The following is a 14,285-nucleotide window of genomic DNA, read 5'->3' as shown; positions in this document are numbered from 1 at the left end:
GGGCGAAAAAAAAAAAAAAAAAAAAAAAATCTTATGTTACCCCCTCAAACTCGTGATCTGATCTGCCGCCAGAGGTTGAAGTTAGGGAACAAAACCATCAATAAAGACGAGGGAGACGGTAAGACGAGAGGAAACAGAGGGGAGAGGAGCCCTGTGATTTGCTGGGCAGTGCAAGGTTTCACCTCAATAATTCATGATGTGTAATGCGAGGGTCACATCGTCTGTAGAAGGGGGGGCGGGTGAAGGTGAGACATTCAAGGGAACACAGGAGCAAACAGAGGGAGGGAGGAAGCGAGGTGTAATGAAGATTAAAGCAAGGCACACATTAAACACGAAGTGACATTTAGAGCAGGTTGAAATAAAGGGTAAAAGGCTGTATTATGACAGCCAATGGCAGAAAATACAGCAAGGGATAAGAGTGCAAAAGACGAACATATGTGACAAAGAAAGAGGATTAGAAACCGGTTGCACAAAGGCAAAATTAACTCTTTATTAAAAGCTTCTGGAAGTTACGTCCTTCCAATCATGCTGCAGAATGACTGTAATCTGAGCCGCTTATGGCGCAGACAAATGGAGTGAGACCTGCCAGCTCCTCCTGGGACCTTTTAGCAGAACATGAGGCAGCAGTTTTTGAACACAACGACAGTGCTGCCAACCAGCACTCAACCCTGATGAACGTCAGATATTTAAGAACAGAAAAGCTGTGGTTAAGACATTTTTCTTTTTCTTTTTTTTCCCCCTAAACTACAGTCTATGAAGTGATTTAATTATGAAGTCGGATATTTAATTCACATTAGAGTTGGCACGGTCAGAGCCGAATGGCAGATGCGCAACTCCCTCATTTCAGACGCAGCGATCTCCCCTGAACTGTGTGGTTTAAGTATCAGTGAGCCATCAAAAATGAAAAGGCTCAAACTTTGAGTGGAGTTTCATTTATTGTTTTTTGTCAGTAGATTCTGCATTAAAGTCCAGGTTGAACAGCGAGCAACATCCCCCAACCCACTCCCGAAAACCCCTGTCTACGCCCACTGGTCAGCTCCAATGGCCTGCGTAGGTCACTTGAACCGAGGGCGAAAGGCAAGAGTGCATTTCATTGAGCAAAAAATTAATAAACGGCCCCCAAGTGCAAAACCTAGAAAAATATATTTTTGTTAATGCTGGACTAAAAAGCTAGCCCAAGCTTGAAACTCATTTCAAATAAGCTTGAATCCAGCCTGACCCGGGCTAACTAAAGTAAGCAATTCATTTCCAATCAGTATTTATTATGGTTTAGTCAAATCTTAAATCTTAAATCTTAAATCTGTTACTGTCAACAACTCAGCATTAAATGTAGGAGAAGATAAAGTCCTCCTTAGCCCATTTTGGCCCAAAGCAGCAGCAAGAAATCCCCTCAGCTACCAATATAGTTGTTTTATGCTGCAACAAATGAGTCAGTTTAGACTTTAATATCTGGCTACTTGGGTTCTGGTGTGCCGGGAGTGTGTATGCACCATAAAGTTTCACAGATTTTTAGTCTGGGTGAGTGACACACTCAGTGCTTTAGAACCTTAACAATTGCATGCAGACATCCATATCTCTGCCTTTGTACTGGTGCGGCTGAGCTCATGCGCTGGGTGGATTTCAAAAGGAGCCCTTCTAGCTGTTCATCTGATCCTCTACAAAGGGGCCGCCTAGCTGCAGGGGCCAGTTTGTGAATGTGTGCGCCTCTACAAAAAAAAAAAAAAGAAAAACAAAGGACCATCTTTTATCCAGGAGTTGAAACAAAAGGCCACCGACATGGTGCAGAGGACTAAGAGTTATTGCCGCTCTGAGCATGACACCTTCACACACCTAAACACATGCTACCCACAGGATGATCGCGTTACACCTTTCATGTGTGCGTGTTAGAAATACACACACCCTGTAGCTCGCATAGATCAGAGGTTCTCCACCACAGCTGTCAGATACCTGGATAAGTACCAACCACCACCTTTCAATTGTGTTCATTTGAACGAATAGATTTTAAACAGTATATAATTTAAACCAGAAATAAAATAGAAATAGTCATGGTAGTGGAATTTAAAATATGTTGTCCATTCAGTTATATTTAGATCACGTTTGTTTGCATTTGTACTTTCACCACTGGCACAGAAACTAAATATTTCAGCTATTCATCCCAGCTGTTCTGAAACACAAAAACACAGCACAGTCCCAAGAGTAAAACATGTCAGAAAGAATCTTAAAAACGCTACTGTGTTATGTCCAATACCTCCCCAACAGTCACATGCCCAACACCCAGCCCACAGGAAAAACGGCTGGCTCTAAGACAAAGGACTGACAAAACGGCTACAAATAAAAGGAAGAAGACAAACGGAAAAAGGGGAAAGGCTGGGGTTAGGGTTTAGAAATATGGCTTCAAGATTCGACCAAAGAAGGAAGTGTCGTGCTCTAAGAGGCTTAACATGCATGAATGTAAAAAGACACAAAGGAAACAGTCGGGGAAACGTGTTTCCTGTCAAGCAAACAGATGATTTTGATGAATTCTGCTGAGCATCTCTTAATGTTTGGAGGTTAAACTGACAAGCATCATAACCCCCCGGTGTTTCTCAGTGAGCCTCTTTGTGTCACAAACCCGCCCTAGCTCTCACAACACTAGTGAAACCAGGATATCCTGTCAAATATCGGTACCAGCAGCTCGTAACATGTCTCCCCAGCAGCCAGTCGACCTCTCGCAGAGGCGTTAGCCCGCTAATGTGACTTTTGCACTTGCACTGAGCACACACACACACACACACACACACACACACACACACACACACACACACACCTTTAGTTTGATACATCTGCAAACACAGGAGAAACAGGAGTGAGCAAGGAGCTACAGTGTTTTGCTGAACAAGGTAGAGGCATAGCCTAAATAGTGTGCTGCGAGAAGAGCCAGGCAGCAAATTGAGGTAAACAAGTGAGTCAGAAACAATTAGAGGTGTTTGGATGCTATTCTGAAAACCCAGATATTCAAAACACTGGAACGTTTAAAGATGGAGACAAAAAGAGAAGACCTCTTTGCCTGAGGGAAAAAAAAAAAAGAATACAAGACAAAGTGTAACCAAATGCATACAACTAATCCACAAAGTGTATTGTGAGTAAATCTTCATTATTGCCAAAAACTTTTCAATCCAGAAGACCGATCGGCTGTGTGAGTAGGAGCCTTCTCTTTCCAAAATCATAAACTACTGACACCGGATTTCCCTTCCGCCAAATCATGAGGTCACAATACATAACTGCCTTAAAACTCATCACCTGCTCTTTGACATTGCAATTTTTTTTTCAGTTAGATGTTGAAATCCCACTCAAGTCTCATACTGGATCAGACAACAGGCATCTACAGGACATACCAAGGCATTTACCACTCCAGACTGCAAACATCTAACCACAATGTTTTCGTGCCCACTGGTGACACACTGGAGAGGAAAAGAGGCAGGGGATCACACAGAGCCACACCCTGGGGCCTACTGCATCCTGTGCGAAGAGTGAAACACCATGAAGACGTGAGGACTCACCCGGAAAACTTGACAAGCAACCCTGACTGTTTGCTTGCTCTCTTCCAACTCAACCTGCTCCTTGCGCATGCAGCAGAAATTCGGGGATGGACAAAGCCGCTTATCTCCACACAGCAACTTTAGTTTGACAACGTGCCTGCCGGTCTGAGGAGCCTACAGCATCATAAGCCATACACAGAAACTTCACAACGGTTTGTGCAGTGCTTCGTCTAAGGCAAGGGCAACCAAGAGAGACAGAAGGAGGAAGTAGGCGTTCATCGAGAAAACAGGAAACAGGTCTGACGGTGAAAAAAAAAAAAAAAGCGGTAAAATACAAAGAGAAGACGAAGACAAGAAGACATTTAAGGAAACGCAGAGAATGCACCATCATCCCCAGGGTTTCGCTTAATAATCATCTACCAGCAAAACAAATTAAACTTCTCTCGTTTAAATCACAATGGACCACTTTTATTAATGGGTAAAATATGATGAATAAACACATCAAAAGCCCTGAGGAACGGCTGCTATATTCCTAAAACTTTTGAATCCTTTTATTTTTGCATTTTTTGTGCTTAAACACTAAAGTACTGGGAAAAGTGACAACATCAGAGACTAAGTAGTATTTAAAACAGACATCAAGGCAATGCATCCAATACTTGCCAAGAGATTTGACACAAAAGACATGAAAGCTAATGTAACTGTAGAAGAAAGCCCCATAGGGGTCAATAAAGTCAGCAGGATTCATCTTCTAAGGGTCAAATGATGGTACTCCTTCCATTAGTCCATTTTATTTTAGGTATGGTGTCTCATTTATTTGTAATTCAATACAATATTTCTGTTTTTTAACACAGTAAAATACAAAATATGGTTCAGTTTTTGTTTAAATTGAGGTCAATCTACACTACATCATAAGTGGATGACGTTTTTAATTTTTTATCCTCCCTACTTAAATACATGAGTGTGTCAGGGCATTAAAACACCTCTCAATAAATATGAATTCCTATAAATGACTTAACTGGATGCCATTTAAATTGTACATGTTCACCTAATCTAGTCCACATCATTGTGGAACCATGTGTTGGACTGTCAGACTGACCTACAGACCATAGCCACTCTGCGAGCGCAGCTAAAAATACACCAAGAAAAAATGAGACTAAGGCTGAATCATTGATGCATTCAATATTGTTTTGCAGACAGATATTATCAACCATCATAGCTCACACTCTCACTTCCACCTCCAGCTCCCCCCCTAATTACCACAGAGTCAGAGTCAGTCTACAACAAGCGCCAGCGGAGTGAGTCAGACGGTTTATGCTGCCACAAAAGACCCCTCATGATGAGGCTAAATACACCAAATTAAACATTTACCATTGAAGCGGCGCAATGACATCTTCGTCTCAGAGCGAGAGCTCAACAGGCCATCTGTGCAAGTGACACAAAAACAGATGTTTACTCCACCCAGGCTGAGGTCAACTTTGGTTCGCATTAGCTCCATAAATGCAAACATGCAACAGGACTTTTAGTCCTAGCTCCAACTCCCACAGAGCCTCGGGAAGGCATGTATCCAAGAAGGAAAATATTTCAACACAGCGGCACAAGTGAAAACAAACAAAAAAAAGGTATTAAAAATTCTCATATCCTTATTAAAGTTTTGTTTTGTGTTATGAAAATACAAGAAGAAGGGGATTTATTTGTGAACTTATTAGTCACTTTGTCAAAACCAAACTGACCTGCTATCATCCCCTGAGGAAGTGAAAACGTTGAGAGGATAAGAATGCCCCTTGTGACTACTTCCTTTCAAAACTAAGAATATTCTTAGGGAAATTCAAATGGAGAGAAGCATGCAGAGTCTGAGACTACTTCCTACTTCCACGTAAGAGCTTTAACAATCTGTCCAAGTTATTTCAACTCCCTCTTGGCTGCCGGGCCTTCGTACTCTTTTAAGGCCTTGCTGACCCAACCAGGACGCTAGACGCTAGACTTGTGGCTGTTCAAATTCAAAATGTGCCCGGTTGAGTTTCGTGCTGCAGAGGAATCAACTTCGCAAAGTCATACAGTCAAACTATATGGCTCATTCTGGCATCTTTCCAGAAACATCATTAATATGCAGTGGCCCTTCAAATAAGTGGACGAATTAAACCAAAGAGTGCAATGTTATGAAATGTAATCATATCCTGGTGGAAGTATTTAGAATAAAATATATGTGGACATAGACTCACTTGCCACTTTATTAGGTACACCTGTTCAATTGCTTGTTAACACAAATAGCTAATCAGCCAATCACATGGCTGCAATTCAATGCATTTAGTCATGTAGAGGTGATCAAGACAACTTGCTGAAGTTCAAACCGAACATCAGAATGGGGAAGGAAAGGGGATTTAAGTGACTTTGAACGTGGTTGGTCTGGTGTACAGACGGGCTGGTCTGAGTATTTCAGAAACTGCTGATCTACTGGGATTTTCACACACAACCATCTCTAAGGTTTACAGACATTGGTCTGTAAAAGAGGAAATATCCAGTGAGCGGCAGTTGTGTGGACAAAAATATCTTGTTGACGTGGGAGGTCAGAGGAGAATGGGCAGACTGGTTGGAGATGATAAAAAGGCAACAGTAACTCAAATGACCACTGGTTACAACCAAGGAATGCAGAATACCATCTCTGAACACACAACACGTCCAACCTTGATGAAAGTTGGGCTACAGCAGCAGAAGACCACACCGAGTGCCACTCCTGTCAGCCAAGAACAGGAAACTGAGATTACAGTTCACACAGGCTCACCAAAATCGGACAATAGAAGATTGGAAAAATTGGTCTGATGAGTCTCAATTTCAGCTGTGACATTCAGATGGCAGGATCAGAAACTGACGTACACAACATGAAAGCACGGGTCCATCCTGCCTTGTATCAACGGTTCAGGTTGGTGGTGGTGGTGTAATGGTGTGGGGGATATTTTCTTGACACACTTTGGGCCCCTTCATACAAACTGGGCATGGTTTAAATGCCACAGCCTTCCTGAGTATTGTTGCTGACTATGTCCATCCCTTTATGACCACAGTGTACCCATCTTCTCACGGCTACTTCCAGCAGAATAATGCACCATGTCACAAAGCTCATATCATCTCAATCTGGTTTCTTGAACATGACAATGAGTTCACTGTACTCCAATGGCCTCCACAGTCACCAGATCTCAATCCAACAGAGCACCTTTGGGATGTGGTGGAATGGGAGATTCTCATCTTAGATGTGCGGCCAACAAATTTGCAGCAACTGTGTGATGCTATCATGTCAATGTGGACCAACATCTCTGAGGAATGTTTCCAACACCTTGTTGAAAGTATGCCACGAAGAATTAAGGCAGTTCTGAAGGCAAAAAGGGGTCCAACCTTTCAGTAGCAAGGTGTACCTAATAAAGTGGCCGGTGAGTGAGCGTACAGCACAGAAGTAAACTGTTTGTGAGACGTTTCAAAATGTCTTGCAGCAAATACCCGCTGGTCTCTCTACGAATGAACTCATAAGACAGTTAACGGTGAGGTTTCAAAATAGTGCAATTGCGCTGAATTGTTGATGTCAGGTCACTTCTGAGAATAATGTGGTTACATGAGCGTCATCTTTTTGATGTTCTAATTAGGAACTGTTCAGCATTAGTATGCATGGCTGGCTGTGAGGCAACGTTTGAAAGACAACTAAAAAAAAAAACAGATATTACCGACTGTCCAAAACCCAAAATCTTACACTGAATTGACAGTTTTAAGGAGTGTCATTGATATGGGTGGGTTTGAACTAGGTGGGTGGTACATGTCTAAGTAACATCCACATGAATGCCAGGTTCAAATGTCTCCCAGCACAACATTGTATTAACTTCTCAGTGGTTTTAATGCTGTGGCTGATCTGTAGTTGATAAAAATAAGACATATCATGGTCTCAAATGTTCAATCTGGATTTTTAAGCATTAAAAATTAAGTAATAACTAAAATGATTACCATTTACTCATCATTTCCAGTTACATACCAGTAAGTACGTAAGACGTTGTCTAATAATCATAACTATTTTATTTTTGTTTGTACTGTTCAAGGGGAGACCATTACTAGCCAGCACTCGCAAAATGGCCCACATTACTACTACTTGCTAGTAATGTTGGTGATTCAGGAATGAGAGCTCATGCTTACACTTATCTGTAAATGGCTCCGGATAAAAGTGTCAGCTGAAAACCCAAAATTTAAAATGTAACTGCCAGTTTTAAAAAATGTCAGACAGGAGCTGACGTCATTCGGTTGATTAGTGTTTCATAACCACTTTTTTTTTTTCCCTTTCTCAGTGTTCGAGTTTCTTTCCTCGAACACAAAAATTAATTGACCCATTCCCACAGTCTGCTTGGAGAGGAGGTCGTCAGGCAATGATAATTCCACAACACCTCAGGGGATCATATATAATTCAAAACCGCGTCCAAATTTATCCCATTCAAGAGGAGTGACAAGCTTTACTTGTAATCATCAAACTCCAGCGGGGATGATCCCTTAGTTTAAACATAGAGCAGCCTGTAACTGTGGAGAGCGGGGCCACATTTTGGTTTCTGAACTGCACATCCTTGTAAACAAAACGTCACAAGTAGGTGTATGATCACACAATACCCAGTCTCCCAAAACAACACAGGCTCTAAACACATAACAGTAGCTCTGACTGGCTGCTGCTGCTGGCTCAGATATGCTCAAACACCAGATAATAACCTGCAAAAATACAGAGCGCCAGGATTCCCAGAGTGAACAGGATAGAGGGAGCGAAAGAATTCCTCCTTATTGGGTTTGAGAAGGGAGTCTGAACTAGATGAGATTCGCCAAGAGACGACCTGTAATGAAATTATCATGGGCCATATGTTACAGCGGAGAAATCCTATTGGACAGAGAATCTCCATGGAATTACATCCTGTCAATGAGTCCAGATCATCATCATCATTCCCTAAAGTAAGCATATCCAGGCACTGGAAACCATCAAAACAAACAGCAATGATTATATTCCTGAGGAGCCTTATGAGAACATGACCATACGAGTTTGATACAATAATACATACATAAGCCATAGATAACAGAAAAGATGGAAGGCGGGACCGCTCCTCAAAAGTCAAGCCAACGCCAGTAGAGCTCCCCCTGGTGTCTGCCTGCAGTATAGGTCATAAGCTCCACCTCCTCCGTGATAGTGGATGGGACTCATGCCAAACGATCGATACCGTGTGGCTCCATTCTCGTACCGTACTGCACAGACTCTGGCTCCGAAGTCAAAAGGTGGGGCTGCCGGTATCCCCGCAAATAAATAGCATCAGTTCAGCCAATTCAAGGCAGAGGCGAGAGGTCGTGATGTAAGCACGGAAATGGAGAAGTTAGAAAGCACTTCCGTAATAAAATGTTGTTCAAACGCCTCCATTCATAGGAAGCCACAGTCTGGACTGAAAGCCACAACGTTAATGGGTACACAACCTGGCATCTACTGCGGCAGCTACTTAATTGGGCCAAAGAGCGCTGGGTGTATCTTACTGCATGAAATGTCACGTTAAGCACTCTGATTTAGTCGGGTCTCAGTTCCCATGGGTTATGAAAGTATCCTCTTATTATTCTATGTGATAGTCTATAATAATAATGATTGGAACAGGGTCACGCAGGCTAATGCGCTGCCGACTCCTCGCTTGTCTGACAGGAGTATTAACACCACACAGGTTCAGGGGGAAGCCGTTGTGTACAGCACAGTGGATAGGAGGCAAAAAACGCAGCTTAAACCAGCCTGCTCACACTCGCTCATCCAGTGATTGTGCCAGTGTAACTGCTCAGTTTCATTGGCATTAACTTCCCACATTCTTACGCTATCTGCTCACAGCTACGGTCAGCTCTCCAATCATCAATCATGTGGACATGTTCTTTTTTCCTCTAATATATGAGGGCAACTAATTATGCAAATGGTAAGAGCATTACTTAACCCACTTAAACTTTAAAGGGGAAAGAAAGAATGCAGTGTCAGGGTTCTGAGAAAGGGACTCATGTGTGTCAATGCTCATCATATACAGTGTGCTGAAAACAGCCGGCCTGACTCAACCTAAAGCCTCACCAGCCATTACTCCAATGTTCACAGTTTCCTCCGCAGTGTAAGGCCGTCTCCTAACACCCCTTTCGCTGTCGTTCCTCCCAGGAAACTCCTGCAATTTGCACAGCCCTTAAATTTTATCATGAATACACGGATCACCAAGTTACCCGAGTTGCCAGATTGTGTACATAGCACAATCTACACACATATAACCCAAACTCCATTCAAAATATAATCCCATCTGTCACTGACAACCTGGCAACTCACAGCCAGATCCAAGGAGCATGTGCAGAGTGGCTGTGTGGCACTAGCACTTGAATTTTGAATGAATGTATTAGTTAACTTCGCTGTGTCAAAATGTCAGGGCAGAACTGCGTTTCACGCAGAAACACAAGTACGGCAACAAATTTAAGCAACGCGGCACTGGACAGTATCCATTTATATTGTACGTGCTAATCAGCAAGACTGATGGCTGTGGCTTTTGCAAAAAAAAAAATGAAAACAACGGATTGAGTTTCATTACCAAGGGACAGACAGAGGCAACCAACTGAAATACAGGCCAATAAGAATACCTCAAGCAAAAATGTGCGGAGGTATTCCTCCTCCAATGATAATAAAAATTATACAACAAGGACCTGCAGTACATCGAGTAAACCTTATCTGACAGCTTCCCCAATAACAGATGCAATGTGACAACGGGAAGTGACAACTGACGAACACAAGCAAGCGATCGGGCCTGATCTGAAACGTAGCCAGCACTCATCGCTAATAAATGGTGAAATGTCTGGCATTTAAAGGCCAAGCTCCATTATCTCTTTATCGATATCATGATTGATGCCTCCACTCATTTGGATCTTTATCAGGATTCATTTCATTTACGGCGTACGGGCGACATCCGCGTAGCAAAAACACCGAGCGACGAGCCCACACACAAAGTCAGAAAATTGTTCATGAATGAGGATCTCTGCTCTCAACCACAACACGTGATATTTTGGGATATTTAAGTGCTTATGAAATGTTATCTGTACTATTAAAATACCAGTGCGTGTATATTTTAATCCTCAGCGCTGAAGGCGTGTGTGTTCAAGAGAGTTGCATAAGGTGACTATCGCATGCATTGTTTTTTTTGTCCCCCCCCCCCCCCGTTGCTTCACTAACTGAAACACAATAGGCTACGTGCTCTGTTCGAACACATTCCTGGTTCTCTCTCGATTTAAAAATAACACACACCATCCCCCCCCATTACATAAGTCAATATCAGTCAGCATCAAGGTCGCCAGTGAGAGCTTTAAAACAGAAAAGAGGCGCACAATTAGGTGTTTACCCTGGAAGCCTTTTCACTGCCAGTTAGGGAAAGAGAGCGTGTGTGTTGGTGTGTTTGAGCGTGTGTGTGTCTGTACGCGTATGAGAGCGTGAGGGAGGGAGCCCACAGGCTTACTGAGTCACTGACAGTGTGACCTTCTGCTCTCAGGCTCCTCATCTCTGTTAAAAGTAGCCTATGCAGGTCAAACACCCACTCTTCACTGGGTATTTCTTCCAAACCCAAGAGTATAAAAGGGATTCAGACACAGTAATAGAGTTTGATCGAAACACTGAGTTTAGCGGGGGTTGTTGGATCTAGCTGTGACAATGGTAAGGGACGGGAGTAATCAGTGTACCACATTGTGTACATGCTGTCCTGAGCAGGCACAAAATACACATAAGTAAATATTTCAGCGGTGAGAAAGCAGATTTACTATATGGCTAGGACTGCCATGAAAAACACATTACTGCCACAGTTTTCTCCAAAGGAATTCTTCGCACTCGACCACTCATCAATTCTGATCCTCACCAGAAGGCTTTTACGGACCCCTGATTAAATCCTGAGGCTGATAACAGTGGGGTTTGTAAACCTTAAATTACCTCAGCTAGAGATTCGGGTCGGGGAGATAAAAATGTCAGCTATGCGATGCGCGTCCCCAGACTCCACAGTGGCTGGTCTGGCTGCAGGCCCGTGGGGCATTTGGTGTAATCAACTTACATAGCGGGACCATTAGGATGAAGCAGAAAAGGGGAGCCTGAATACTTAAAGGAGCAGACTGAATTTGTAATGCGACTGCTTTCATGCTCACAATAGCAGCGGCGTATGTGTCCAGTGACCAGGCGGATCATGAAGTGAAGCGTTTGTTGTGCTATCTTTTTACTGGTCCTTCTCAAATGTCATCTTTTAAATACATTTATCATAAGAATAAATGTCGCCAAAGGAAAACGCTACAGATACACATAAGGAAAAAAAAATGCAAGACGCATGTAATCTGATACCGCTGACTAAACCAGCGGCCCCAGCCACAGGGCCGTGGACCGGCACCAGGCCACAAAGCAATTGCTATTGGGTTGCAAGGAAACTATATGATTTGGCAAAAATAAATTAACAATAGTTTGACCGCTGCTTCAAACAACAGATGACCAAAAAATGCAAAGGAACGGGTTAGAACATGTCCCCGCCAAATGGTCTATGTCTGACCTGGTATCTCTGGAGGCAATCTGGATCACAATCTGGATCACAGTCCCAACCCACAGCCGTGTCTCGACATATTTCTGCAAAGAAGGGTTTCATGCAATGAATGTAATGCAAACTTTCCGACTGATGCTTTTAAAGACACGTAGTGTTTGTAGAAAGTAGTTTAGCTGCACATCTAATGAAAAAGTACCACAGAAATAGTTAGATCTTATGGATAAATGAGATTAGTCCCTTTCTAAATTGTAAAATATGTTATGCTTAAAATGTGAAATGGAGATTTCAAACGTTTCCAAATGACTTCTTTGTTGCCTATATCAAACACAAAAAAAACTATTAAAACACTTGAATAAGACCAACTGAATTGAGTGCTTTCCAATATTAACTCTTGAGAGATACAAATACGACCGAAGACGGACGAGAAAGACGTATTTCCTCACACTGCAACCTTCCATTTTACTCCTCTTTATCATCAAAAGCAAAGCCGAAGTCCCCTTTTCCAATACCATGAAATAGCGCTAAAAACTGAAGCGAGCTCAGCAGAGTGAAATGAATCAACAAAAGTGTGCCCTGTTCCCAAAGACACAACAGTTTGTGCTGCAGAAATACATCAAAGAGCAATTCTTCAAAAGCGGCAGAGACGGCGGGGGGAGAAATGGGGAACGGTTTGACCGGAGCTCGCCTCTGACTGATCACTGCAGACAACAGTGATTGGAGCCTCTGGGGCCACGCTTCAAGGAACAAGCCATGCTGAAAAAGTCCACTGGGCCCCTGCCTCTGTGTGTGCATTGAGGAGATGACAGGGACCACACAAAAAGCCTGTCAGGTCACGTGACCGAGGCGGGGGACAAATGGGGCTTTTTGGTTGGTTAGAGAAGGAAGTCATAGAAACAGGTCTATAGTGCCATTGTCTAAGCGTGAAGCCTGTATGTATGTGTGTGTGTGTGTGTGGTTGTGCTCGAGGAGGCGGAAGGCGTTGTGGCACAGGGAGGGGACCAGCACAGCATTCTTCATTCACAAGCACAAAAAAAAAATAACAACAACAAAAAAAAACCGCCTCCATCATAAAGTGACCTTGACTACTCTAGCAGAACAGCGAGAGCATCCACCTACCGTCACTTCTAAAGCTCACTACATAGCCCCCTCTCACTCCAAGTGGGTGTATTCAGAGAAGGCAAACAACCACACAAACTCATAAATCTCCTTTTGTCTATTAAAAGCGCTGGCACAGTTCAGGTTATGAAACTGGGCCTCCATTGAACAGCACCGAAAAAACAAAAAAAAACTAAATAGATATTAAGTTCCAATACCACTCTAATCAAACCATGTTCCTTGAGGGCAAATCAATTCTTCTCTGCCACATGGTTTGCTCATCCAAACTGTGCCATAAAAAAAAATACAAAAGCAGCAGCCGGATAATCAAATGTCTTTTTGCACAGATCTTAAAAAAAAAAAAAAAAACAATCATAAAAAAGAAGATATTCTTAAATATCCGCACAGCTTCAATTTAAACCTCAGCCGTTCCATTTTTGCAGAGTTTATCCATAAAAGCCTGTATTTCCACTTCCTCGTGAAGCTAAAATTACACCCCAGACGGCAGGAAAAAACAAAAAAAAAGACAACGCTCACCAGACAAAAGGTTATTATGGAAAAGACGAACACTCGACCACAAGCAGAGCACACACGCGAGAGACAACAGGCGTACGGTAACGCAGCCTTTTTCCATTCTCCTCTGTGGGGTTACTCATTCATAAAACACAGACGGTGGTTATCGCTTCCCGGCTAACTCAATACAGCTCTCAAGAGCGATTTCATCCCTTTACTGGATTATCACCGCTCACGAGAACGGTAATGTTGGTGCGGCCTCTGTGCACTGAATGAAAACCAAAAAGGCAGGTGCTGTGGGAAGTTACTTGTATGCACAGGATCCCACGAAGCTGCAAATAGAGATGTGCACTCTGCCGACCAGGAATGAGCTATGTGTAAAGCCCCAGAATAGAGCAGTGGGGATTATGCAAGAACAATACTGTAGCTAAAGGCTTAGTTTCACTCATTTTAGAGAGAAAAGAGGACTGTACTGCCCAAGAGCACGGGCAGTATGGCAGTGGTACGCTAATTACTGCGTGTGTTAAGCTCCATGTGGCCCACCGCCCACCTTGCAAAACAAGTGTAATGAATGAACACAGATGGGCGGAGAGTAAAC

At 42.9% G+C, this 14,285-nt stretch overlaps 1 protein-coding gene across 6 annotated transcripts in view; it reads right to left on the bottom strand.

Moving 5' to 3' along the window:
* The window catches only part of elmo1 (engulfment and cell motility 1 (ced-12 homolog, C. elegans)), a 92,577-nt gene that overhangs the window by 64,272 nt on the left and 14,020 nt on the right, over positions 1-14,285 (bottom strand). For 4 of the 6 annotated variants that reach the window (XM_047604449.1, XM_047604454.1, XM_047604452.1 and 1 more), the window contains exon 1: positions 3,540-3,776. The exons of 1 other annotated variant lie outside the window; for it this stretch is intronic. The gene's annotated coding sequence lies outside the window, so the exon portion shown is untranslated. Of the gene's footprint in view, positions 1-3,539; positions 3,777-12,088; positions 12,148-14,285 lie in introns of those variants that run through there. One more of the 6 variants, XM_047604451.1, reaches the window with a different exon arrangement.

Source organism: Mugil cephalus, chromosome 14, assembly GCF_022458985.1.
Source record: "Mugil cephalus isolate CIBA_MC_2020 chromosome 14, CIBA_Mcephalus_1.1, whole genome shotgun sequence".
Classification (NCBI taxonomy): Eukaryota; Metazoa; Chordata; class Actinopteri; order Mugiliformes; family Mugilidae; genus Mugil; species Mugil cephalus.
Note: the sequence above shows the minus strand (reverse complement) of the source record. Positions and strands in the feature narration are given on the sequence as shown.